Genomic DNA, 27,749 nt, shown 5'->3' on the forward strand with positions numbered 1-27,749 from the left:
GTACTACACACCTGGTTGACGCCTGCGCTCAATTTATCCTAGAGAGCCGACAACACGCCATAATCATATGGCGTATCATGGCATCTCATCCGGTTACCAGTCCATGTCGACTATCGGATTACTTAGCCAATTATTCGTTTCAGATGCATGGACTTGATTGTAGAAAAAAAAACGTACCCGGTAACCAGCAGCAGTTCAGTAATCCATTTCGCACATCACATCAGGGCGGCCTTCTAATTGCTATGTCCCCTCAGCTATCGCCGTCTTACTCTACTTTCTTAATCGCGAGATGTCGCCCCTCAGCTCGCACTTCCAATTTCACCAGATTTATTCTCTCATAAGAGCTAATGCAATTACATTGCAGGCATCTATAGCAGTGGAAACTCACACAGTTAAGGTCTCTATCGATCTTTCATTACTTTGTCCTTTCGCAGCCATTCCCGCCTTACTTTAATTAATCGCCCTCCTACTCGGCCTTCAGATTTCACTAGATTCATTTTCTCATAGGAGCTAATGGAATTACAGAATAACCAACTTAAAGCAGTGGAAGCTTCCACAATTAAGATCGCTATACCTAGGGCCTGAGCCCGAGCCCTTTATTTAGCGGGACCTTGATCTTAACCCCTAAGCCGCCAAGCTGCTGACTAATATTGCCGCGTTTTTTAGAAGTTAGTCTTCTGCTACAGATAAGCAAAGTGAAGTTGCCAGTTTCAATTTTGAACTGCATTGCACCGTACAAGTGAGAACTCGTCTCTTTTACTTCGGAATGATATATTCTTGTGTGATATAAGAATTCAAATTTATGTAGAACATTTCTATCTATTGCGTAAAGTGCTGCATAGAAACACTAGGCTATATTAAATCGATTTTAGTGTTGATGAAGTTGACTTACGAAGACTCAAACACTCCACTTATTTCTGGCAACTTTGCATAAATCAATCCATGTTTTTTGCCATCAAAACGTTCAAGTCTTGGTGCATTTAATAGCTTTGATAAACGCGATGTGCCCAGTTTAGCTTAGCTGGTTTAGCCGATTTGCCTTATAAATTACTAACATAAAGGTTGCGGTCTACATTGATGGCAGTCGGACCGACTCCGCTACCGAGAATCCGAGTTGGAATAATCTCATCCTAACATAAAGTGAAATACGGGATAGCTGCCATGTACGGTATCTGAAATACGGTAAGTACGGTACCGGTACCGGTAAGTGATTGAATATTCCCATAGGTACCCGTCACGGACTGGTAACTGTACGGCATGGCCTAATTCAGTCTATGAAAACCATGGAAAATCAATTACCGTACTCACTGTTTATGCAAGTGGTACGGTAGCTGTACCGGTATGCACTTTAAAAGTTTACGATCTTCAAGTCAAGTATGTTTTTTTCAGAGAAGCCGAGGGGACCCAAGGTTCTAACACCTGTTTTAACAGATTGGGAAAGATAGTTTAATAATTACTGTTATTGTTAATGGTAAGCATGTATGAATTTTGCCAATTAGCGGTAGGCCTACCGGTGCCGTAGCCAACTAGGCCATTATCGATTATCACTAGAAATTATGGAGTACCGTATTAAACGAGCCACAAGACCAGCGTATGACCGAGGAATCCCCGTTCTACCGGCAGACCGGAATAGGTAGGTACCTGAATCGAATATGTTTTTTCTGAAACATAGTTTGGAATTTTGAAGGTGACCTAGGCACCCACGTTGGTTTACTGTGAAGTGCTAGACCAGGGTGGTCCAAGGTTGTCTGCCTCGCGGGCCCTATTATTATTTTTGTATTGTTCGCAGGCCACAATAGTGCCTAGAATGGGTAAACAGTGCAATACAAAACAAACACTTCTATTGTCCAAACACAATGATCATTATTTATCATTTATCAAGCTAAAACTCGCAAAAACCCCCGAAAAAGGTGCAAAAATCTTACAATATTTACACTTAGTGTAAGATTTCAAACTTTTCATAATGGAGAAAATGCCGTTTCAGATTGTCATCGACACAACTTGCAGACATATTACGGTATACAAGCATCATGGTATGGTATGCCATCCATATCCAGTCAAAAAATCGGTTTGAATTGGTCAGTTTTCTTTTCAAACTCATGTTTTCAAAAGAACTTACAAATAACTGCAGATTGATTGATTACCGAGTTGGGATACAGGAGGATAATTCCTAAGTTTTTGGCTTTTGTTTTCATATATATTTCCGACCAGAAAATAATTTAGACAACCTAAGCACATAAATCAACTTTGCTAGTTGCTTCAGCTAGGCATAACACTACTCAATTCAGTGACATCAAAATATTTTTTGGTTATTTTTATGACGAAACAACTCCAAATGCGATTTTTTGTTTACCTTTGCGCAAATGCGTCGCAAGCAACAGATAATGACGCGGCGGGCCACATGTGGCCCACAGGCCTGGGTTTGGACCATCCTGTGCTAGACAATGATCACAGATGACGTAAATCAGGTACCGTACAATAACAAAATTGGCACAAAAAGTGCTGAAATGAAGATTATTTGCTTTGATCAATACCGGTAAACACCAGCGGTATGGTACGGTACCGTACCGATACCTATTGTGAATCTGTAAACGCAGAAATGAGCAGGGAAGTGAAATATATTAATGCACTGCACCAGGCCTGCACAACTCAAATTACCACGAGGGTCGCAAGCATAAATCTAAAGGCCCGACGGGCCGCAAATTTTGCCACATACATATTTCTCAAGATGAACTACAAATCAAAATAATATTGTGAAACAGTTAAGTTTAATGAAACACTTTTATTACTTGGGAGCTTGAAAATATGAAGAATCTTATTTTCTTGAGTAAAAACAAGGTACAGTATTTTTGCATATGAGATGGCAAATATGTATTTAGTAGTTCATCTACCTTGAAACCCACCCTTCATTTTCAATATTTCTTTTTAAATAGAATTAGATATTGCGTGTTGCGGTATAAACTGACTGCAGGTAAATTTTTTACTCAGGGACAGTTTTGTAAAATCGTCTCAAATATATGTATGACAATTTATTTAGTCATATGTACCATTATCGGATATTTCCATTGTAGGCTAGAAAAACAATCCGTTTAGTAGCAATAGATCTATCTTCCTCTGTTGTACTTTTTTGACTGGTAAATTACATTTTTCCACAAAATCTGCTCCAATTTATTTATACGAGAATTTTTGCACCATTCATGAATAAGGGAATTGTTTTCTAAGTTCTAAATTTGAACCAAAAAAGAAACTTCAGTTTCATAAAGTGAGTAAAAAATAATGGGGTTATTACTATGTTGCTAATATGCACTAATGGGTGTGAGATTGTATACCGATATTGTTTTAAGCGTGATTCATTTTGAATACTGAGATATCTAAATCGGGGTTTCGCAAACTGGGGGGCGAGCGACGAATTTTAGGGGTCGCAAAGGGCACACCAATTTCACACAAAGTTCGATATTTATTGAAACCAGTGCAAAACATAAATCTCACGATTTCGAATATGATCGGAGTAACGGCGCGCTTGCATAACAATGCCGGCTTTGATTGTTAGACCCGAGAAGTGGCGTGTTTCCAAATCACCCGTGGGCCGCATGCGGCGCAGGCCTGCACTACACCATGTTTCACATTTAGATCAAGAATAAATGAACAAATGACTGGGGTGTCAAGTCTAAATTGACAAGACTATAGCAGAAAACAGAAAAAGAAGACTACTGAGAACAGATACAAATGAATTAACAAGAGCATAATGAAAGGACAATATTGACATCAGGTGGGGTGAAATAGTACCGAACAGTCTAAACTCTAAAGGACTATTATTGGAGAGTTGCCATTCATTAATGATAGAAATATAGTCGGAGCACCCCACAGCTTGAACTGATAAATTACCATTAACACAAAAGTTAATTCTGTAATATTTGGAAGGTGACAAACGAGGTAAAGAGAAAAAGTGTTTGATGGCTAATCATGTGTTGTGCACAACAGTACGGCACACTATACAGATCGAGCGACATTGTCTCGTTTCAGAGAAACCCATTTTTTTTTCATAATCAGACACCCCTCCTATGGGAGACATATGGACATTGTTGTCCCTCAATATCGGTGGAAAAAAGAGTATAATGAAGCTGCGCAAAATATTAAAAAGCGAAATCTAAAAACGTCATCATTGAATTCGCCGGGAAAAAAATCCGATTTACTGAAGGAAAATTTTTTTTAACGTGGCATTCGAGAGTTTTTGCAAAAAACGGCAATTTTGGTCATGTGCCGGCTGCGATTGATTTAGATTATTGAGAGAAGCATGACGCATCTGCCGTCGTGCCAGACTCTCCTCATTTAGGAGACATTTGGAGTGTTATTTTATTGAACCAAATGGAGGGAAATTATTGGAATTTGGATGGTGTGCCAATACGCAGCTAGAATATTTTGGGAGGGGGGTAACAGTAAAATTAAAAGAGTTAGCCAAAGGCCCAAAAGTTCAATCCATGGCGCCGAAAGGCGTTTAGAGAACTGAACGTTGTGCATCGTTTACAGTGAAAGTCTGTTGAACAAATTCTATGCTTGCATGTTGCCTCCCTTCGCCAGATGTCCAATATTTAGCATGTCTTATTTTCAGCTACTACTTGCTAATTGTCCACCATTAATACATAATCAGCAGTAACCATGACGCTTTGTTCGCTCTTTATTGTTTCATAAATCAGCTAGCTATTTGATTTTCAGAGAGATGCACAACTCGCGAATGCCAGTGGCTTATGATTGTTTATATGCACAAAAACAAGCTCATATGTAGCATCGATTAAATGTGCATTAAATGTTAACCGTTACTTGTAAGTTGTAACTTAATGTTAATCGAGTCGATTTTTGGATCTTTTGTATATAGCTCCTGCAAAAATGTGAGATTTGAGAAAAATAATCACCCACGTTTTAAAATAATAACTTGTAGATATCCAGTCGGGGTTAGGGTTAGGAATACTTTGAAAATTTGAATTTCCACCTTGTGATTAGTGAGCGGGTAAAATCGAATTTTTTTAATTGTTTAATTCTAATGTTTTTCAAGAATATTGTCGATACTCCTTTAGGAAATGTCTAGCTAGGAGGAAATGTATAGCTAGAAGATTACAACTATGTAACAACCAGGGGCGCAGCAAGAATTTTCCCAACGGGGGGCGCCTAAAGTGCAATTCATGGCGACGTAGTGCGTTTAATAAACTAAAATGTATGCGCCGTTCCCAGCGAAATTTCACAGTTACGTCACTTACATGTACATGTTTGTGCCTGACGGTGTTGGGTGAATATTTTGCAGGTCCTATTTTAAACATCGATCATTAAACGGTAGTTAGCGGGTGCCCGCATTTAAAAATAAAACATTAAATATCACGAAAATTAATTTTATAGAGAATTATAACTCACAGATGTTAGTAGAGTCATAATGGTTTATATATACAAAAACACGCTCGCATGTAGCGCCGATCAAAAGCATGAAATGTGAAACTATTACTTGGAATTTATTGGTAATGAAGTTGGTTTTTATTGCCATTCAATTAATCTATACATGCGCCGTGATTAGTGGCGGGTAAAACCGTATTTTTTAATTGAATTATTCGAATATTTTCAACGAACACCGAATAATGAGTATTGTCATTTTGAACAACATGAATTGGCATATCGGCCAAAATTTTTTTTTTCAGGATTTCACTAGAAGACTGAAAACTCTGTAACAATGCGGCGTTTTTTTATTTCATAATAACTTTGTCATAAACGAAGGATGCAGTACATTTTTTGTCACCGCGATCGTTTCGGCGGCCGACATTCCAATTAATGTTGTTAAATTATATTAAAGCACTTTTTTTATTTAATAGCAAATATTAATTCTCATGCAACGGCGGATATCGTAGTTTGGTTTTTATATTTCTGACAGAATTGTGAGTTCACATCGATGAAGAAGTTGAAGACAACTATTGGGGAGTGCATTCACAACACAAATTATTTTTATCCTCTGTTTAGGTTTTGTATATAGTTTGTAAATAGTGTCTCAATTTTAAGCGAACAATATTATCATTACTGACCCCGGGATGCGATATTTGTGAAGCGGATAGTTGACATTTTTATGCTTTTATTTTAGATGGTGTCCGTGTTACTTTCGTATCAAATAATAATTAAAAGCTCGGCAAATTGGTAATCTCTTGAATACTCAGTATTGAGTATTCACGTAACGTGAATAAATCGGCAATAATGACATTTTCATGTGGTCAAAATAATATTTCACTCCAGTATCTCTAGAAATTTCCATAAAATAAATTATTTACCTGTCTTACCCATCTGGTTTGACGTTTCTAAATTTACAAAAACGCTGTTGACTGTTGACATGCTTTATGCAAAATTAGGAATTGAAAAATATGACGCAAGAGGAATTCCCATTTGTCGTTTCTATCAGTTAGCGATAGCCGTCGGTAAATTCCTATCCGTAACTCGTTGTATATTAATGTTAATAAATGCTATTTTGCTTTTAGATGCGCTGTGATTTGTATGATGCCCGATCGTAAAACGACGCTGTTGCTTTTTTGTAGATGCAATTCACATCTAATTTTTTTCCAAACAGAGGGGTTACGACTAGGGGTGGGCAAAATCGAATATTTTTTTCGAATCGAATAGTTCGAATATTTTTTACGAATACCGAATAGTCGAATAACGAATATTTTTTTTTGAATACAACAGGGGTCCGTCGGAGGTCGATACTCCCTTCGAAAATTAGAAGAAACTTTGAAAAGTCGACAACAAAGCGGTTTTTTATTTACTGGTTAAGTTCATTAAAATCGCTAATTGTTTTTGTCGCCGCGATCCTAAAGTTCGTAATCTGTATTCCCGCCCGATTCATTTTTTTGAAAGTTTTGATTCTTGCGGGTCGGCGGACATTGAAGTTTTATATATTAGGTATACCCGTGCGTTGCCGTTGAAAATTTTTTAAAACTGTAAAAGTCGCCAATAACGCGTGCGATAGCATTTTGCTATAATCGCCGATTGTTATTATCAGTGTGACGTGGTATTTAGGCTGTAAACAACTTTATGTTCGTTTCAGTTTCTCTAAATCAAAAATTTTCCACAACGTTGTGCGACGTTAACGATGATAATTATTTTATTTTTGTACACACACGGAATTACGAATCCGGCGATAGTTTAATAATATAGGTTCATCGGCGGCGAGTTTCTGAGGACAACGCAAATTTTATGATTGAAAAGCGGAAATATAATATACTGAAAATAAAACTTTAAACAATAGGAGTTTTATTGAGGCCTGCGACAGTTTAAAAACGCCTTTTTAGACATTGAAAATCGCAAAATTTCGTTTGCCTCACGCACACATTATTTTTAATCGGCGTTTAGAAAACATATCTTCACTAAAATTGAAGCACTGTTATATTCAAGCAAAATTATTGTGCTAAAATAAATTTTAATCTGAGATATTACAGCAGTTTTATGGATTTTTCGATGTTACAAGTCCTGAAAATAAAGAAATCAAAGCTTTATATGTTCGAGCAGTTTACCACACAGATTGCCGTGGTGTTTTAAAATTGTGAAGATTTTATTTTGTCGACTCAACCGCTGGTTAAATTGAAGACAACAATGAAGCAAGACATTTTAAATATGCCCTTATCGGCCACAAATTGATTACTTTGCACAACAGAAAACTTATTATTCATTGTAAAAGTCGGCTCTTTTCTAACAAGTGGCCTAATCGCGGCGATGAATATGTATTTTTGATTAAACGATATACTTTATATGTATTTTCATTGTACGAAATGAAATTGTACTCTACGGGATTTTATATCAGTTATTGAGATTTTTCTAACGGCGATAACGAAAATACGTATTAAAATTAAACACACCCGGCAGTTTAAACCATAATTTTATGTCCACAGATCGCCGTGGCATTTCAGAAAAGTAATGTTTTAATTTTGACCTAGGAAGAAGCAACCGCGAGACACGTTTGACATAATTAAATTAATATATAAAGACATTTTGGAATCCCGTAGGCCGTAGTTGTCATGATTGATCATTTTACGCAACAGAAAAATCATGCTAATTTTGTAGCCATAAGTTTTGAGCTATTTTAAGGTTGCCGCTGACAAGTAGACCGAATGGTCATTTCGCGGTTATCCCGTCATTCTGTACAAATATTTTTTTATTTTTCTTGTTTTCATTTTGTTATATTTTATCGCAATGACAAATAAAAAACGATTTGATTGATTGATTATACGCTGAAAAAACGTCTCGTTAACGAGCGCGTAATCGCGCTGACTGTTACAGAAGGCAATGAGAATTTCCGATTTTTTAAATACACCGTCATACGTTTATAATTTACCAAACGTTCATAAATTTACGCAACGCTGGGGACCTATTTTACAAAATAAGGAAATGAAACGATACCTTAGGCGTGAAAAGAAAACAAATAACATCATAACGCAAAGAAAATTTGTCGCTTTTGTATGTTAGCGAGCGCCGTTTGTGAACTCTCGCGCAATTCACGATTGATTTGGCGACGCGCGAATTTCGTGTTAAAGCAAAGCGGCGCAGGTCACGTGGTACCGGGTATTAGAATAGTAAAATGCCAATCGAATATTTTGATATTCGATTCGATATCCGTTATTCGAATATTTTGCCCAGCCCTAGTTACGACCCATGCACCCCCAAGCCCCCCAAGTTTTTTCTAAATGTGGCGTGTTATTTAGGCTGTAAACACCCTCTAAGTCCGTGTCATGATAATTCCTTTTTGTTCCTACATGTAACTTGTGAATTCACTGAGAGTTATTATATGCTGTATTTCCAGGCGAATCGGTCTACTCATCATATAAGGGTTTTACATATAACCCCACAATAAGAAGGGAAGAAAATTCGGCTTCTGGAATGGTCGCAGCGTTTGCGCATTCGGTAAAATAGCTCATAATGACTTTTTCTACCACATAATATTTAACCCATAATAACTGTCTTTTTTTTTAATTTAATTTCAACATAACTGGCAATCATGCCGGCCAAATAAAATCTGTCGTGGGCCATTCTAAAGCAAAACTTATGGTGTTTTCTGTTTTATTTTTAGTATTTTATAATGTCGCTTTTTAATCAGAAAAATTTTGTTTGCGTATTCACTTCTTTATTTATCTTGGAATTTCATCGCCAATGATTATGTAATAACTCGTTTTCTCACAAATATGGTGTGCGACACAAAACATATGTCTTGACTCTTGAGAAATTGTGATTTAGGGGAAAATAAACACTGAAATAAAAGATGTTATGGCCTAATGTTTATGGCGACGAAAACAATTGACGCTCTTCACAAAATGCAACGCACATGTGATAGTAACGGCAATTGCCCTTCAACTCATGATACATACAAAAATTCAAGCAACTTAAAATATGATAATGAAAGCGTTGATATTCCAGATACACAGAGCGAGAAAACAAATTAATTTAAACTGGCCTGACGGGGAGGCAGTATTTTATGGTCCAAATTGAATAAGCAGACCCAAAATAATGAAAATTACCATCGTCGACCAATTAGACGCCGTCCCCCCTCCCAAATCAGGCCAAAAGTTGGTTTTAGAATCAAGGCGTATTCATAATTATCAGCGATGAGATGTTAAAGAAAAATAGAGGAGTCAATTCGCAAGCCGAATTTCCACATTGGAGAGGTATTATAAGATACTAAAATAAAACGGGAAACACTATAAACTTTGTTCTAGGAAACTCCAACAGTTGAAAAAAATGCCTTGTTATGTTGTTAATCTCATTATTTTTTTTTGCCTACAACATATTATTTACCGGTTGACTTTGAAAATTATGCAGTCACTAAAATAAATCCAAACGCAATCAATCTTGTTCGCGATATACTTTATACATATTAAAAAATAACAACGGAAATTGATGAGACTTTTCTCCAGAACATGCTATGATATGGATCAAAATAAGATATAATTGGGCACTTTGCAATACATTTTTATGCCAGGTGACTGCCGCTGTGCATTTTGGAGTAGTTAAACCTTTCTTTTGTTGTAAAACGACGTAATAATTCATAAATATCTGCAAGCTTCAGAATGTTGGTTTTGTTATAATTTACGTCAGATTTTTAATGGCCTTGTTCTGAAGTACATTGATTCTAATATGCAAAATTGCTGCATGCCCATGCTACAATTGCATATTGAATATACGTTTGAAAAAAGTGAGAAAAATATCATTTTAAGAGAAGCTTTATCAAGATAGTGTTGGAGTTTACCCAACATACCTGCAGTACAGGGAAGTTTGTTACGAATGTCATTAACATGGACATCCCAATGTAAACGATTATCTATATTTAGTCCAAGGGTATTTATCCCATTGATGTTAATAGAGATTGGCATCACTTGGGGGTGTTTTTTAGGGCATATGTTAACAATTTTAGACTTATATTATTAGTATCATCAATAGTTTTTGTATTTGCTCGTTTTGTAGCCCGGGCCCATATTTTTAAACCAAACTCACTAACCGGGCCGTTATTCAAACCGGCCCTCATTCAAGCACGGGTGCTTGTTAATTAATATATTGTCATTTCCAGTTCTCAAGTATGATTTAAACGAGAATAACGAAAATTTTGACTTTTCCTATGCACCGCAGGTACAAATCCGCAAAAGAAGAAGTTTTTCGACGCTCTATCAATATTAAAACGACGCAATTGGACGTCGCGACGCCCAGTTCAAGAACCACTGTGTTACGTAATCATGCCACTGTGTTACGTAATCATCATGCTATCTGTTATGTAATTGGACGCCTAAGCTTATCGCGACATAACCATGTATCAACACGGCACCAACCATGTTTTATGATTGACGAAGTTTGGCTCCCCACCTCCAAGTTATGGAAAGTGTCCGCTCCATAACTAACGCTTTTATTATGAAAATAAAATGAAATTTGAGATTGCACAATTTACAATACATATAAAAATCGTTATGGCCTGAAAAATGATGTACTGAACAAAATAGATAATTTTATAAAATGAAAACACGATGGAAAAATGTCCGACATATATTATTTTTTGATGATAGCCTTCGTCCAGAATTTCTGAAGTATCCATCATTTTATTCTGTCTTTTCTATTCAAAGTTCATAGATATGCATAACCATATTTGTTTTACGAGGCTTTTTCTTGAATAAATAAATCCTTATCCCTGTTTGTTAGATTTTCAGCAATAAGCCCCTTTGCGATGTTTCTAATATTTGCGGTTTTCAAGAATCTTGTTGCGCACTCTATGATTTGTGGACGATCATGAAGGGTGATTTTTGGGATTGGCTATTGGGAATCTGGAGCTATAGGAAAAGTCAATTGGTTGTATGTTGACTTTCGCTAGTTCAGTAATTCATAATATGTATGGCTTCAACTTCGGACAGTCATTTCCCTCACTTCCAAACCACAATGTACAGAGAGAAAAGGGTTTCCAATGTGAATGATGTAATCACATCAGTGTGTATAGATCAAACTTCTATCATACAGGCGTGAAGTAATTATTACCAAGAAGCAGGGATGGCCATTTCCGAATACTAAACTATTCCGAATACATTCTAAAATAATGTTTTCGAATCTGGAATTCCGAATACATTCTAAAATCGAAAATAACATATTTTTTTTTAGTTTTTTAGGAAATAAGCTTCAATAGAAATATCAGAATAAAGCCACAAACCAACAGTATATGTACACAAAGTAACTGATAGTTTATAGCTATCAATAAAAATAATAGCAACTTGTGACACAGTCAGTTTATTAAAATTGTACACTTAGTACAAATGACCATAAGAGAGATAGCCAAGGAGTTGTCTGACGCTTTCTATCAATGGTACCATGATATTACGATAATAGGCAAGTCTATTGACAAAAATACTACTTGTATTCAGATAATTGTGTATATTTTCTGAGAGTAATAAAATTCATTGGCAACTGAAGCAAGCAACAGGGATCGAATATCCATTATGCCTAGCTAGAGTATTCTACTACCTACCAGTATATTTGTATATTAATTTATGTTAAGCATATTGTTATTATGTGTAGCATATTGTTATGTCTGAAAATAGCAATAAGTTAGGATAGATGACCACCACTGCCAGGCGCGCAGCCACGATTTTCAAAATCGGAAATTCCCATTGCCGTCCTCCTTGTTCCGTCTTTTCAGCGTATAATGATCATCTTGTCACAAAAAATAATCAATCCATGACAACTACGAGATTCTAAAATATCTTTATATATTAATTTTACGAGTCCAACGTAACTCGTGGTTGCTTCTTCATACGTCAAAATAAAAACATTGCTATTCAGTCCACGGCGATCTATGGTCTAAAAGTACGAGATAAACTGCCTGATGTATTTAATTTTAATACGTATTTTTGCAATCTTGCCAACTCGTTATCGCCTTAGAAAAATCTCAATAACTGATATAAAATTCAGTAAAGTACAACTTCATTTCATACAATAAATATACATATAAAGTTAAATACGAATATATATATTTTTTGTTGTGCAAAGTGATGAATTCGTGACCGATATGAGCATATTTAAAATGTCTTTCTTTATTAATTTAATTGTTTTTCAATTTAACCTGCGGTTGCGTCGACAAAATAAAATCCTCTCCACTCTAATATACCATGGCATTCGCGAACATAAAAATAAAAATGTGTGGTAAGCTGCCCGATTATATATTGTTTTGATCCGTATTTTGCGAATTCGGCAAATTTGAGATGTGTAACACTGACTCCGCTCAATCGAAATGCCGCCACTCCGATTATTTTTAAGAGAGTAAAATTTATTTCAGCATAATAAAAAATGATTGAATATACTTTAGATTAATTATATTATATACATTCTCACAACCCCGGAAAAAGTCGCGTTTCAAACCTTGTATCATGTTAACACGAAAATTTTCGACGGCAATTTAATTAAAGTAATGGATAATCAGGCAAATCCCGCCCTCAATTAGTGACGATATGTTTCTAAAAGCGGACCAAACATAATGTGTGTCAGAGGCACACAAATTTTGCGATTTTCACTGCCGCATTTTAAACTGTCACGGGCCTCAATTAAAAGCTATTTTGTTTACGGTTTTATTTTCAGTATTTTAAATTGCCGCTTTTCAATCAAAAAAATTGTCGTTGTCTTTAGAAACTCGCCGCCGATGAACGTATTTACCGGATTCACAATTCCGTGTGAATACAAAAATGAAATAATTGTCATCGTTATCGTGGAACAAAATTTGTGGAAAATTTGCGTTTTAGAGAAAATAACACAAAGGAAAGGCGTTTACGCGTCCCGCAGATGAAACAATCGCGGGCAAGTTTCTATCGAGAATGTTTTCATTCAACGGAAACGTCTTGAAAGGGGCGTCGAAAATGTGTGACGTCACACAAATATCCGATATTCTTATGAACGCTAATTCCGATATTCGAATAACGTGATATTCGAATACTTTATTCGAATTGGCCATCCCTGCCAAGAAGATACAATCAGGCATGACCAACCAAAACAATTTTTTGTCATTTTGGCTTGCATTGGAGACCTTAGGAATTAGCCTCAGGGGCATGTGATTAATAATCTAGAGCAGTGGTTCCCAAACTTTTTAGAGTTGCGACCCACTATTTATTACCACAGCTTATGGTGACCCATTTAAATGTTTTATGACATAACACAGAACACAGCAATGGTTAATCATCGTAAAACTACCGTGTTTCCTCGAAAATAAGACCTGGCCTGAAAATAGGACCTAATTTGAATTTTAAAAATGATTTTAATTAAACCCTACCTTTAAAATGAATTTAAAATGTGTGGGAGAGGAAAGGTTCAATGACCTGAGGTAAGGTGAAGATCGCACCACTATTCAAAATTGTGTGATGTCACAATCACAATTATGATATTTGTCACTTGATTTTTGTATAGGTAATACAGGAGGTAATATAGGAGTTCAAATAAAAACTACGGCTGTCGGTTTTTATATCATGTTTAAAAATCTCGTGATTTTCTACAACGTAATTCTATTTTTGATAAATGAACTCAAAAGACCTCTTTCAAAAAAAAAACATAGTGTTATTCTTCAAAAGAAAATAAATCTAAATCCTGTCTAAATTTCGGGGAAACACGGTAAGAAGTGCTGTACAGTGTACAAAACTGCTATGCGTAAAAAGCCCCACTGTCATTCTTTGTGTAGCAAATTTTTGTTTCTTCGAGAAGATCGTAAAAAGAAAACTTTGACAGATTAGAATTCAAATTTATTTTGTTTTTTCGAAGATTTACGTATTCGAGTCGCCACCGATCCTAAAAACCAGTATAATAAATCAAAGCTTTCTACATCTTTTCACGACCCACTAAGATTTCTTTTGCGACCCACCTATGGGTCGCGACCCATAGTTTGGGAATCGCTGATCTAGAGTCATCAACCACATGACACAGGGAATCAAATTATTGATGGGCCGATCCAAAAGGGTTTTAACGATGATCGGTGTAGGTGAATTCTCGCGCAAGTCACGATTGATTTAGAGACGATCGAGTCTGGATTATCAAGCAAAACGGTGCGGGTCGCGTGGTATTCGATATTCGAATAGTAAAATGTCATTCGAATAATTTAATATTCGATTCGCTATTCGAATATTTTGCCCAGCCCTACGTGTGACTAGGGATGTCCTCATTCTTTTCATTTAGCATTGTATTCGAATAGTTCAATCCGATTTCGGTTAATCATAATTTAGAAAGTGTGCAAAACTTTTGATGGCGGCTGTTCGATTTCTTTTGTCAGGGGGAGTAGTTCAAAATCGGAATCAGAAATTGCCATGCAATGGCTTCTGTAACAGTCACCGCGAACAAGCCACTTTTGAAAACAGCCAACTTTTTCAGGGGATAATGATTTGCAAGATATTCAATTTGTGACTAGTATGAGCATTTAAAATGTCGTTCCATATCAATTGTGTTCAATGTAACTAACAGTGTTTGTGTCGACTTACAAAAAAATAAAAGCACCTCTACTTTAAAATATCACAGCAATCTGCACATAAGAAATGCTGCAGTAAACTGATCTAGTTTTGAATCATATTTTTGCGATCATGCATAGTCGATACTCTCTTATTTCAAGCTGTCTCTGCAGGAAAAATCCCAAGATTGACGATTAAACTAGGAGTAAAATTGATTTTAGTGCAATAAAATATTGATACTTCTTTGTTCTAAATTTGTATTTGGTTTGATTGTAAATTATGCTGGCATGCTTAGGGGGCAGTTCTATTGTAATTTTGAGAATAATTTCTTGTAAAATTCTTAAATTACAGAATTACGATCAGATTAGGTTCAAAGGACACATGACACAGATATGAGGCAAACTGATGATAGCTTTTATCAAAAATCAGTAGAGGATTAGAGTCGCAAACATAGTTCATCTTCAAGTTAATCAGGATCTGATAGCAGGTTTGTATGAAATTGTTGTTTGTTGAATTGTACCTCAATGATTATTTTAATTTCTAGAGCTTTTTAATTTTGTTTCAGTAACCAAAAATAGGCCCGAAATATCTGGCGATCATCTCAAGCAGCTACAGCACCTTGTATTTTCAACGATGCCGACCCGCTTTGACAAACTTAATAGAAATCAAAGCCAAATTAAATGGCTATTAGTCTAGGGTGGGAGAAATCAAATATTTTTTTAAAAATTGAATGATTTGAATATTTTTAACGAATACCGAAGAGTAGAATAATGAATACTTTTTATACATAACAGGGATCCTGAACGTCGGAGGTCGATACTACATTTGGAAATTAATAGAAACATTGAAAAGTCGGCAATAAAGCGTTTTTTACTGGTTAATGGTTAATTTCATCATAATCGCTGATTGTCTTTGTCATCGCGATCGTTTCGGCGGCGATATCCTGAAGTTGGTATTCTGCATTCCCGCCCTTTTTCGTTTTTTGTAAGAATAAGGGGTCGCCGGATATCGGAGTTTCATATTTCTAGTATACCCTTGCGTTCACATCAGCGACAGCTGTTGAATACATTTAGGGCTGATTTCAAAACCAAATTAATTTTATTCTGAGTTCTATCCTCTGCCTTGGATTTGGTCTTCCTTATCACCGTTTATAAATTAACTGTACCTGTTTAAAGTGAACGGTAATCGAGATGCATGATTAAAATGATAATTGAGTTTCTCATGCTTTTCTATGGTGTTCTGTTATTTTAGTATTAGATAGATGAACCTAGCAAATTTACGATTACGTGAATCCTGAATGTTGATTAAAAATAGCGATTAAATAAATTGGCAATATAGGCATTTCTGGGCCTTTGTGCCTGATAGAGGGTCAGACGCTAATTATAACTAATTCCTTCAAGTTTTTTTTCAACAAAACAACACCCCGATGGTTATTATAGCTAAATTACATACTGAGTAATGCTCAATTTTCTTAACGGAATTTGCAAATTCATCGCTTCACTTGATGATTTTGATTATGTCATGCCTCAAGGCTTAATTATTACTGCCAAAATGCTTCAAAATTTAACAATTGTTATCATTTTCGTTGATAATAGACGCACCAATTTGTGAACGGGTCAGTGTGCATTGTTACAATGAAATTCACGATTGATTTTACATTCTTCTCTTGGATCAACGGCCATGCATGGTCGAGTAAAATGTTCACATATTCGAAACATTACTTGGCCAAGGCTGGAAGGGATCACTAAAGAGCTAATACAAAGTGCTTGAAGGTAGAAGGAAAGGTTTTGGAAAAACTTTGGTTATTTTTAAATCCATTCTATTTATATAACTAGAGTTTTCTAACGACCTAAAATTGCCTTTTTTACAATGAAACGCCGAAAAGTCATTTTAACATTTAATTTTAATCAACTTTATGTTCGGTAATGCAAGAAATGGCTAATGACATGTCACCAAGCATGCGGAGTTCAAAATTTGGGAAATTTTTAAATACTTAATCTGGTTTGACGTTTCTAAATTTACGGAACGGTCGATACGTTTACGCAAAATATGGAATTTTAAACGATACGTTAGTTAAGTGTAAAGATAAGCACATAATGCAAAGACAACGACTTTTCAAACTTGTCTTTTTTTCTGATAGAGAACGCACAATTCACGATTGAGTTGGAGACGGGCGAGTTCGGTGTCCAAGCAGAGCGGCGCAGGTCACATAGTACCGGATATTCGAATAGTAAAATGCCATTCGAATATTTTATTATTCAAATATTTTGCCCAGCCCTGGTTGATACGTGTGTTGTTGTTACGATGACTTGGTATTTTAAATACGCCATTCGAATATTTTATCATTCGATTCCTTATTCGAATACTTTGCCCAGCCTTAGTTGTAACGTGTGTTGTTGTTACGATGACTTGGTATTTTAAATACGCGCTTAATAAAGTTTGTTGCCATTTTACCTTGCGTTGTTTGTGTGTGGCTCTTCATAACTTTGAGGTTTGAAATGCGGCTCTGGGACTAAAAAAGTTTGAGAACCACTGGCATTGACGTTTATAGATACAATCTTGAAATTCCATGATTTTAACAAATCTCATTCCCAACATCTTGGTTAGGAAAGGGGTCCAAATTTTGGGATCCGAGCCCCAGTTGGAATAGCTAATGAAACTTGAAAATATTCTGCCGATAAATACAAATATCTGACAATGGCATTAAATCTGACAATCTAACATAAAATCAAAGCCTACAGATACTCGCGACCCCACTAGAAACGTTGAGCAACTTCCAAAAACAGTAAGTTTATCAGTTCAATTATCTCAATGTGAGCAATTTATCACCTGTATATCGACTGTAAGTGGACGTTGAAAACTGAACCAGAAAATCAAACGAGAGGCGAGTCCAGTCATGCACCGGATAAACGGAAAGAGTCGAAAGATTTGATAACACATAGCATTGTGTGAAAACTACAGTGTAAAAATCTCTCAGGTCGGAATTATAACGGTTCTTCGATTTCTCAACTGATCGAAACCTAAAGTGTAATTACTCGGCTGGGACGCGCCCGGCAATCAATACTGTACTTGTCAAATGCCTAATTTGAGGACCATTCGCCATATAAACCAATTCTTCTTGGTCTATTTGATAACCACCAAGCGGATACACTGATGCAAAATAATAAACCAACTTGATTTCTCGAAGCCTGACAAAAAGTCCGATTCGCGTACCAGCGGGCCAACTACTCATTCGAATGTAATATGATCAAAAATGCTATAAACAAGGAAATATTATTGGCGCTTGTAACACTATCACTCAATTACATTTACTAATAACGGTACCTGTCGACCAGGTAAGATTAAAGTACCACGTGACAGTTTTTTCAAGCAATTTTGGCGCCGTTTGGACAATAAATAGTCAGTCACTTTTACGATACATGCCGACCAGCACAAACTTCAATATTCCAACTTTCAAATCTTATTCGCTCATGTTTGACAGATATTAGGCGAGTGGGTCGCGACCCAAAGTTTGGGAACCACCAGCTTAGTGTATGCTAAAATTGTTTTGCGGGCCGCACGCAATGTGTCCCCGGGATGCATGTGGCCCGCCTACCCGCTTTTAGACCACCCTCGACTGACCTGTTCGAAAGTTTTTTGTTGCTTGCAATTAAATATGAATCAACTTTTATTTTTTGTTTATATTCTTTCGCATACTATAAAGATATTCTTCTTATGATAGATATATATTATATACAGTTATCAAGCAAGATCAACAGACGTCTTCAACTGAAGTGAGGAAAATTGAACTGGATTTTTACCTTTTAAATGGGTAATTTTTCATTTTATGTTTTTGATTTTTTTCTGTTACAAAAAATTGGCAGTCCAGAATATTGTAAAGAGTAGTATGATATAATTCAGATGATATTTTATCTTGGGGAAACGTTATTAAAGTTTGTTTTTCATCTACTTAAAACAGGGGTCGGCAAAATGCGGCCTAAATTGTTGCGGCCCTTGAACCACCCGACATTTAATACATAAAACAAAAGTTCATCCTGAATTTATTATTGTCTCTACACGGACTTATGTGGTAACAAGTGCTGCTGTACGGTGCTTGTTTTGTAATAAGTAGCGTCAATTGTATGTATTTCGAGTACATTTTGATTTTTAAAATATAAAAATGCCCGCGAGCTTCGTTGTTGCGGCTTTCAAACAACCCGACATTTAATGCATAAAACAATAGTTTATCCTAAATTTATTATTGTCTCTACACAGACTTTTGTGGTAACGAGTGCTGCTGTACGGCGCTTGTTTTGTGATAAGTAGAGTCAGTTGTATGTATTGTTCGCGACGAGGTTCGAACATTCCAAAGTGCTTGGACAGAAAAAAATATTTCTTTCTTGCTCATTTCAAAAGCAGTTTGCTCGATATGCCCAGTCAGCATCTCAGATATTAATTAAGGGATTTAATGTTGAACTCGTTCATAGGGGGGGATATCGAAATTGGACCCCGAGGCTGAGCCACAGCTCATCTGTGCGTCAGTACAAAACGTGTAATCTGCACGTTTGGAAGCTCATATTGCTGTGAGCAGCTTTATATAAAATGCAATACACTTGGAATAAATATGCCCACGCCCAGTCAGCATAGCAGACTTTTGCCATAAAAACATTCTTTACATTGATAATAAGTGAATAAAAACAATGTATTGTTGCATAATATATTAAAAAACGCCACATACGCATCTCATTGTGGCAGGCTTTAAACGCAGCAATAGAATGTGCGAATGCATCGAAACTTATGTGGCGATTGCTCTAAGGCGGATTAATTGCGGCCCGCTCTACCAAAAAAGCTGATATTTGGCCCGCAAGTACATAAAGTTTGCCGACCACTGACTTAAAACAATGACATAACAAATTATCTTAGTGTGCTATCTCCGAACACACGCACAGTTGGAATAGCTAATGAAACTTGAAAAAATATCTGACAATGGCATTAAATCTGACAATCTAACATAAAATCAAAGCCTACAGATACTCGCGACCCCACTAGAAACGTTGAGCAACTTCCAAAAACAGTAAGTTTATCAGTTCAATTATCTCAATGTGAGCAATTTATCACCTGTATATCGACTGTAAGTGGACGTTGAAAACTGAACCAGAAAATCAAACGAGAGGCGAGTCCAGTCATGCGCCGGATAAACGGAAAGAGTCGAAAGATTTGATAACACATAGCATTGTGTGAAAACTACAGTGTAAAAATCTCTCAGGTCGGAATTATAACGGTTCTTCGATTTCTCAACTGATCGAAACCTAAAGTGTAATTACTCGGCTGGGACGCGCCCGGCAATCAATACTGTACTTGTCAAATGCCTAATTTGAGGACCATTCGCCATATAAACCAATTCTTCTTGGTCTATTTGATAACCACCAAGCGGATACACTGATGCAAAATAATAAACCAACTTGATTTCTCGAAGCCTGACAAAAAGTCCGATATGCGTACCAGCGGGCCAACTACTCATTCGAATGTAATATGATCAAAAATGCTATAAACAAGGAAATATTATTGGCGCTTGTAACACTATCACTCAATTACATTTACTAATAACGGTACCTGTCGACCAGGTAAGGTTAAAGTACCACGTGACAGTTTTTTCAAGCAATTTTGGCGCCGTTTGGACAATAAATAGTCAGTCACTTTTACGATACATGCCGACCAGCACAAACTTCAATATTCCAACTTTCAAATCTTATTCGCTCATGTTTGACAAATATTAGGCGAGTGGGTCGCGACCCAAAGTTTGGGAACCACCAGCTTAGTGTATGCTAAAATTGTTTTGCGGGCCGCACGCAATGTGTCCCCGGGATGCATGTGGCCCGCCTACCCGCTTTTAGACCACCCTCGACTGACCTGTTCGAAAGTTTTTTGTTGCTTGCAATTAAATATGAATCAACTTTTATTTTTTGTTTATATTCTTTCGCATACTATAAAGATATTCTTCTTATGATAGATATATATTATATACAGTTATCAAGCAAGATCAACAGACGTCTTCAACTGAAGTGAGGAAAATTGAACTGGATTTTTACCTTTTAAATGGGTAATTTTTCTTTTTATGTTTTTGATTTTTTTCTGTTACAAAAAATTGGCAGTCCAGAATATTGTAAAGAGTAGTATGATATAATTCAGATGATATTTTATCTTGGGGAAACGTTATTAAAGTTTGTTTTTCATCTACTTAAAACAGGGGTCGGCAAAATGCGGCCTAAATTGTTGCGGCCCTTGAACCACCCGACATTTAATACATAAAACAAAAGTTCATCCTGAATTTATTATTGTCTCTACACGGACTTATGTGGTAACAAGTGCTGCTGTACGGTGCTTGTTTTGTAATAAGTAGCGTCAATTGTATGTATTTCGAGTACATTTTGATTTTTAAAATATAAAAATGCCCGCGAGCTTCGTTGTTGCGGCTTTCAAACAACCCGACATTTAATGCATAAAACAATAGTTTATCCTAAATTTATTATTGTCTCTACACAGACTTTTGTGGTAACGAGTGCTGCTGTACGGCGCTTGTTTTGTGATAAGTAGAGTCAGTTGTATGTATTGTTCGCGACGAGGTTCGAACATTCCAAAGTGCTTGGACAGAAAAAAATATTTCTTTCTTGCTCATTTCAAAAGCAGTTTGCTCGATATGCCCAGTCAGCATCTCAGATATTAATTAAGGGATTTAATGTTGAACTCGTTCATAGGGGGGGATATCGAAATTGGACCCCGAGGCTGAGCCACAGCTCATCTGTGCGCCAGTACAAAACGTGTAATCTGCACGTTTGGAAGCTCATATTGCTGTGAGCAGCTTTACATAAAATGCAATACACTTGGAATAAATATGCCCACGCCCAGTCAGCATAGCAGACTTTTGCCATAAAAACATTCTTTACATTGATAATAAGTGAATAAAAACCATGTATTGTTGCATAATATATTAAAAAAACGCCACATACGCATCTCATTGTGGCAGGCTTTAAACGCAGCAATAGAATGTGCGAATGCATCGAAACTTATGTGGCGATTGCTCTAAGGCGGATTAATTGCGGCCCGCTCTACCAAAAAAGCTGATATTTGACCCGCAAGTACATAAAGTTTGCCGACCACTGACTTAAAACAATGACATAACAAATTATCTTAGTGTGCTATCTCCGAACACACGCACAGTTGGAATAGCTAATGAAACTTGAAAAATTTCTGCCGATAAATACAAATATCTGACAATGGCATTAAATCTGACAATCTAACATAAAATCAAAGCCTACAGATACTCGCGACCCCACTAGAAACGTTGAGCAACTTCCAAAAACAGTAAGTTTATCAGTTCAATTATCTCAATGTGAGCAATTTATCACCTGTATATCGACTGTAAGTGGACGTTGAAAACTGAACCAGAAAATCAAACGAGAGGCGAGTCCAGTCATGCGCCGGATAAACGGAAAGAGTCGAAAGATTTGATAACACATAGCATTGTGTGAAAACTACAGTGTAAAAATCTCTCAGGTCGGAATTATAACGGTTCTTCGATTTCTCAACTGATCGAAACCTAAAGTGTAATTACTCGGCTGGGACGCGCCCGGCAATCAATACTGTACTTGTCAAATGCCTAATTTGAGGACCATTCGCCATATAAACCAATTCTTCTTGGTCTATTTGATAACCACCAAGCGGATACACTGATGCAAAATAATAAACCAACTTGATTTCTCGAAGCCTGACAAAAAGTCCGATTCGCGTACCAGCGGGCCAACTACTCATTCGAATGTAATATGATCAAAAATGCTATAAACAAGGAAATATTATTGGCGCTTGTAACACTATCACTCAATTACATTTACTAATAACGGTACCTGTCGACCAGGTAAGGTTAAAGTACCACGTGACAGTTTTTTCAAGCAATTTTGGCGCCGTTTGGACAATAAATAGTCAGTCACTTTTACGATACATGCCGACCAGCACAAACTTCAATATTCCAACTTTCAAATCTTATTCGCTCATGTTTGACAGATATTAGGCGAGTGGGTCGCGACCCAAAGTTTAGGAATCACCAGCTTAGTGTATGCTAAAATTGTTTTGCGGGCCGCACGCAATGTGTCCCCGGGATGCATGTGGCCCGCCTACCCGCTTTTAGACCACCCTCGACTGACCTGTTCGAAAGTTTTTTGTTGCTTGCAATTAAATATGAATCAACTTTTATTTTTTGTTTATATTCTTTCGCATACTATAAAGATATTCTTCTTATGATAGATATATATTATATACAGTTATCAAGCAAGATCAACAGACGTCTTCAACTGAAGTGAGGAAAATTGAACTGGATTTTTACCTTTTAAATGGGTAATTTTTCATTTTATGTTTTTGATTTTTTTCTGTTACAAAAAATTGGCAGTCCAGAATATTGTAAAGAGTAGTATGATATAATTCAGATGATATTTTATCTTGGGGAAACGTTATTAAAGTTTGTTTTTCATCTACTTAAAACAGGGGTCGGCAAAATGCGGCCTAAATTGTTGCGGCCCTTGAACCACCCGACATTTAATACATAAAACAAAAGTTCATCCTGAATTTATTATTGTCTCTACACGGACTTATGTGGTAACAAGTGCTGCTGTACGGTGCTTGTTTTGTAATAAGTAGCGTCAATTGTATGTATTTCGAGTACATTTTGATTTTTAAAATATAAAAATGCCCGCGAGCTTCGTTGTTGCGGCTTTCAAACAACCCGACATTTAATGCATAAAACAATAGTTTATCCTAAATTTATTATTGTCTCTACACAGACTTTTGTGGTAACGAGTGCTGCTGTACGGCGCTTGTTTTGTGATAAGTAGAGTCAGTTGTATGTATTGTTCGCGACGAGGTTCGAACATTCCAAAGTGCTTGGACAGAAAAAAATATTTCTTTCTTGCTCATTTCAAAAGCAGTTTGCTCGATATGCCCAGTCAGCATCTCAGATATTAATTAAGGGATTTAATGTTGAACTCGTTCATAGGGGGGGATATCGAAATTGGACCCCGAGGCTGAGCCACAGCTCATCTGTGCGCCAGTACAAAACGTGTAATCTGCACGTTTGGAAGCTCATATTGCTGTGAGCAGCTTTATATAAAATGCAATACACTTGGAATAAATATGCCCACGCCCAGTCAGCATAGCAGACTTTTGCCATAAAAACATTCTTTACATTGATAATAAGTGAATAAAAACAATGTATTGTTGCATAATATATTAAAAAACGCCACATACGCATCTCATTGTGGCAGGCTTTAAACGCAGCAATAGAATGTGCGAATGCATCGAAACTTATGTGGCGATTGCTCTAAGGCGGATTAATTGCGGCCCGCTCTACCAAAAAAGCTGATATTTGGCCCGCAAGTACATAAAGTTTGCCGACCACTGACTTAAAACAATGACATAACAAATTATCTTAGTGTGCTATCTCCGAACACACGCACACTTGCGTTCACTTGATAATCACATGCAATATAATGGACATGGTGCATGGTAATCTAGACACATATTATATTCTAGGTCAGCAGTTCCCGAACTATGGGTCGCGACCCACTGGTGGATCGCAAAAGGAATCTTAGTGGGTCGTGAAAAGATGTATAAAGCTTTGATTAATTATACTTTTTATTAGGATCGGTGGCGACTCGAATATGTAAATCTCCAAAAAACAAAAGAAATTAAATTGAATTTAAATTCTGATCTGTGAAAGTTTCCTTTTAACGATATTCTCAAAGGAACAAAAATTTGCTACACAAAGAATTACCATGTGGCTTTTTTACGCATAGCAGTTTCGTACACTGTACTTCCGCCTCTTATTGCGACATCTTGGCGCCGAGTAATTACCCTTTTTGCTTTTTCGGCTACGATTGATCATGAAAGCGCTCCGTCAAATCTCGCAAGATTCAGGAACCTAAAAATCTCTGTTCTGCATACCTTCCTTGTTTAATATGACCATCCATATAAAACGTTTTGCATATCTCTTTGTTTAAACCAGAAAACAGCCAAGAACAGTATAATATTCCACTAAGATATGAACTTGTTCCTACTCTGCAGGTGTTCACGAGCCGCTCAAATAATCAAGGGTAAGGGTCATTCGAAATAACATTTTTATCAAAGAAATCGGCTGTACGTCGCTCGCTGCAGAGCTACATGCTGCAGAAACCTATTTGCAATCCTATATTGGAAACGAAACAGCAGCAGAATTCTAACTAGACCTACTTGTGTTTGTACATGATTTGACATGTACTTGTTTTTTATGTACAGTACATGTTTTATGTGTGGCTTTCTTACGCAAAATGGCTGCCCATCACTGCATTTCATTATGCAAATATATGGTATTATTCTATGTTTCACTCATTTCAATTTTTGGCCGGCACATTATTTGATAGTGTTTCTTCATGTGAAATGTTTTCAAGTGTACCTTTTGTTTGTCTAGATTCTAGAAGCAATATTGAGGTCTCGACATTGCATTATAAAACGCAAATATATGTTATTATTTTTTGTTACGGTCATTTCAATTTTTTTGCTGGTCCCCCAGTACATTTAATTAATTTCACAGGTCCGCCAGGGTAGAAAGGTTGGGAACAACTGTTCTATATCAGTGGTTCTCAACCTTTTTCAGTTCACGGACCGGTAAAATTTCAAAACAAATTTTGCGGGCTGGTGGACCTTCAATTACAACAAAGGTAGGTGGTGCAGAAGAAGACATTCCAATTTAATGAGGAATTTGTTGCTGTCTTTTTAATATTATACGTGTTAAACGCGGTTCTAATGAAGTTTCGGCAAAGCGAAGTAGAGCGTAGACTTCCACACATTTTAGTTAGCTTTGCGGGTTTCATTGCGTCGTTTGAAAGAATTTTGGCGCAGACTAGGCACATGGGAAGCGGTACTTTTTTGCTGCTAGGAGCAATAGTGAAACCTAGCTCCAAATACTTCTTATCATACTGTCTAATAAAGTCGCCCTTTTGTTTTTTGGTTGCGTGATCTATATCAACATTGCTGCAAGGTAGTTTCGGGGCATGTTGTAGAGTTGAAGTAGCAGTCTCTTCCTCTGTCCTGTCAACACCACTAACTTGGTTTTTACCGCTGGGTTTCTTTTGAACGGGATAATACTTTGGTGTTTGTTTGCCTTCTTATTACAATCAAAACTTGCTGAATTATAGGCCTACTGTCAAATTACGGAACGTGCGCATCGCGTACTATGTGCTATGAAACTCCTCCGTTATGACGTTGGCCACCGTTATGAGGTCATAGAATTAACCAACATCCAGCCATTCAGGGCCCAAATGGACAGAGGGCCTCATCAAGTTTGGTTGTTGGACGAATACAGGTACTACGAAACAATAAAAAGGTAAAAAATCACAAAATTAATAAACATGCCGTCAATACTTTTTATTTTGCAATTTGCTTAAGATATATTAATATTGGAATATAATTGGCGGACCGGCGGTCGAGAACCACTGTTCTAGATTAACGGTGGGGAAATGGAGCCAATTTAAGGAAACCTTTTAGGCATTTTTGCGTAGTTAATACTGCTATCAAGATACTATAACCTAATAATTTTTTTATTGATTAGTGAGTTTCTGGTTATAGACAAATTTAATTTCTAGAGCAGCGGTTCCCGAAGGGGGCGCAATGCCTCACTAGCTTTCATTGGTGTTTCAAAGGAAAATCAGGCAGAGATCTGGGATAACAGTTTATATTTCCTTTTTTCTTTAGGCCTACATATTTACAAACTATTCAACACAGTGTTTCCCAACTGTTTTTTTCTGGCTGGTACATCAATTAAAACCTCACGGGCCGACATCAAGATTCAAATGACTGACACAGGGCAAGAAATTAAAATCATGAATGAGGTCTCATTTTATTAAGTGAGATGATGCCACCTGAATTTACCCGAACCACACATCTCGGCGCACATAAAGAAAGCTAATGTTGTGCAGGGAAAGACAGCGATTAGTAGGTATAGGCCTCAAATAATTGGTGAAATGGAAAAGTTGCTTTTCTATATTATAAATATTGTTTTAATGTACACATTTTATTATTATTTTGCGTATTTTGGAATGTTTTAGATATTTATCCCAGGAGAATGGAAAGCCGATAATATGGCTTGGCGAACCACGGCCTCTCGTCCGGTTACCAGTCCATGTCGGGTATGGGATTAGTTGGCCATTTTTTTTGTCTTTGGAAGCATGGACTTGATGGTAGAGGAAGCCGTAACCGACCAGTGGCTACGTGAACCACCCTACGGAGGCGAGTAGCCCAGCAAACCTCTCGCACATAAACATCCCCGCATGGGATTCGAAGCTGCGAACCCACTCAAGTAATAAGAGGTGCGGTGGCGAGCGTATTCCTAACGCTTAGCACGATGAGCCACACTGCCGCGCCTTACTTGACTTGTATCGTTTAATTAAACTAATTGAACAAACTTTGCTGCTAATGCTATATTATTCTTGAAGAATTGATGTGGTCGTAACGACAGGCAAAACAGTTTATCGCTTTCAATAACGATTCGAGGTCGTGGGCGAGAACGCCGCTACCCTTGCCCAATATCGCCTAGGACAATTCAGTAAGTAGAGTTGTTTCTAAGTCAATGAACTCGGTCTCGAAAATTCTTCTCCGATACCAATATGACGTGCCGAAATTGCGAACTGTTTTGCTTCGAACATTAGAGATAACTTGAGTATTATTGTATTGGAATACACCTCATTTCCTGTAACAATTACAACACTCCACATTCTTCGTACAAAGATG

At 36.8% G+C, this 27,749-nt stretch overlaps 1 long non-coding RNA gene across 11 annotated transcripts; it reads left to right on the top strand.

Annotated features, from left to right (window-relative positions):
• Positions 1–3: 3 nt before the first annotated feature.
• Positions 4–27,699, top strand: LOC120345392 (uncharacterized). Of its 11 annotated transcripts, XR_013476802.1 has the most exons (8): positions 4–1,633; positions 3,631–3,769; positions 15,312–15,447; positions 16,556–16,732; positions 18,699–18,771; positions 20,967–21,039; positions 23,255–23,327; positions 25,050–25,186. It is a non-coding gene; the product is annotated as an uncharacterized LOC120345392 (long non-coding RNA). The 11 variants fall into 11 exon arrangements; XR_013476801.1 differs by lacking the exon at positions 20,967–21,039 and having other exon boundaries at positions 25,050–27,699; XR_013476800.1 differs by lacking the exon at positions 20,967–21,039 and having other exon boundaries at positions 23,255–27,689.
• The last annotated feature ends 50 nt before the right edge of the window (positions 27,700–27,749 follow it).

This window comes from Styela clava, chromosome 6 (assembly GCF_964204865.1).
Source record: "Styela clava chromosome 6, kaStyClav1.hap1.2, whole genome shotgun sequence".
In the NCBI taxonomy this organism is placed as follows: Eukaryota; Metazoa; Chordata; class Ascidiacea; order Stolidobranchia; family Styelidae; genus Styela; species Styela clava.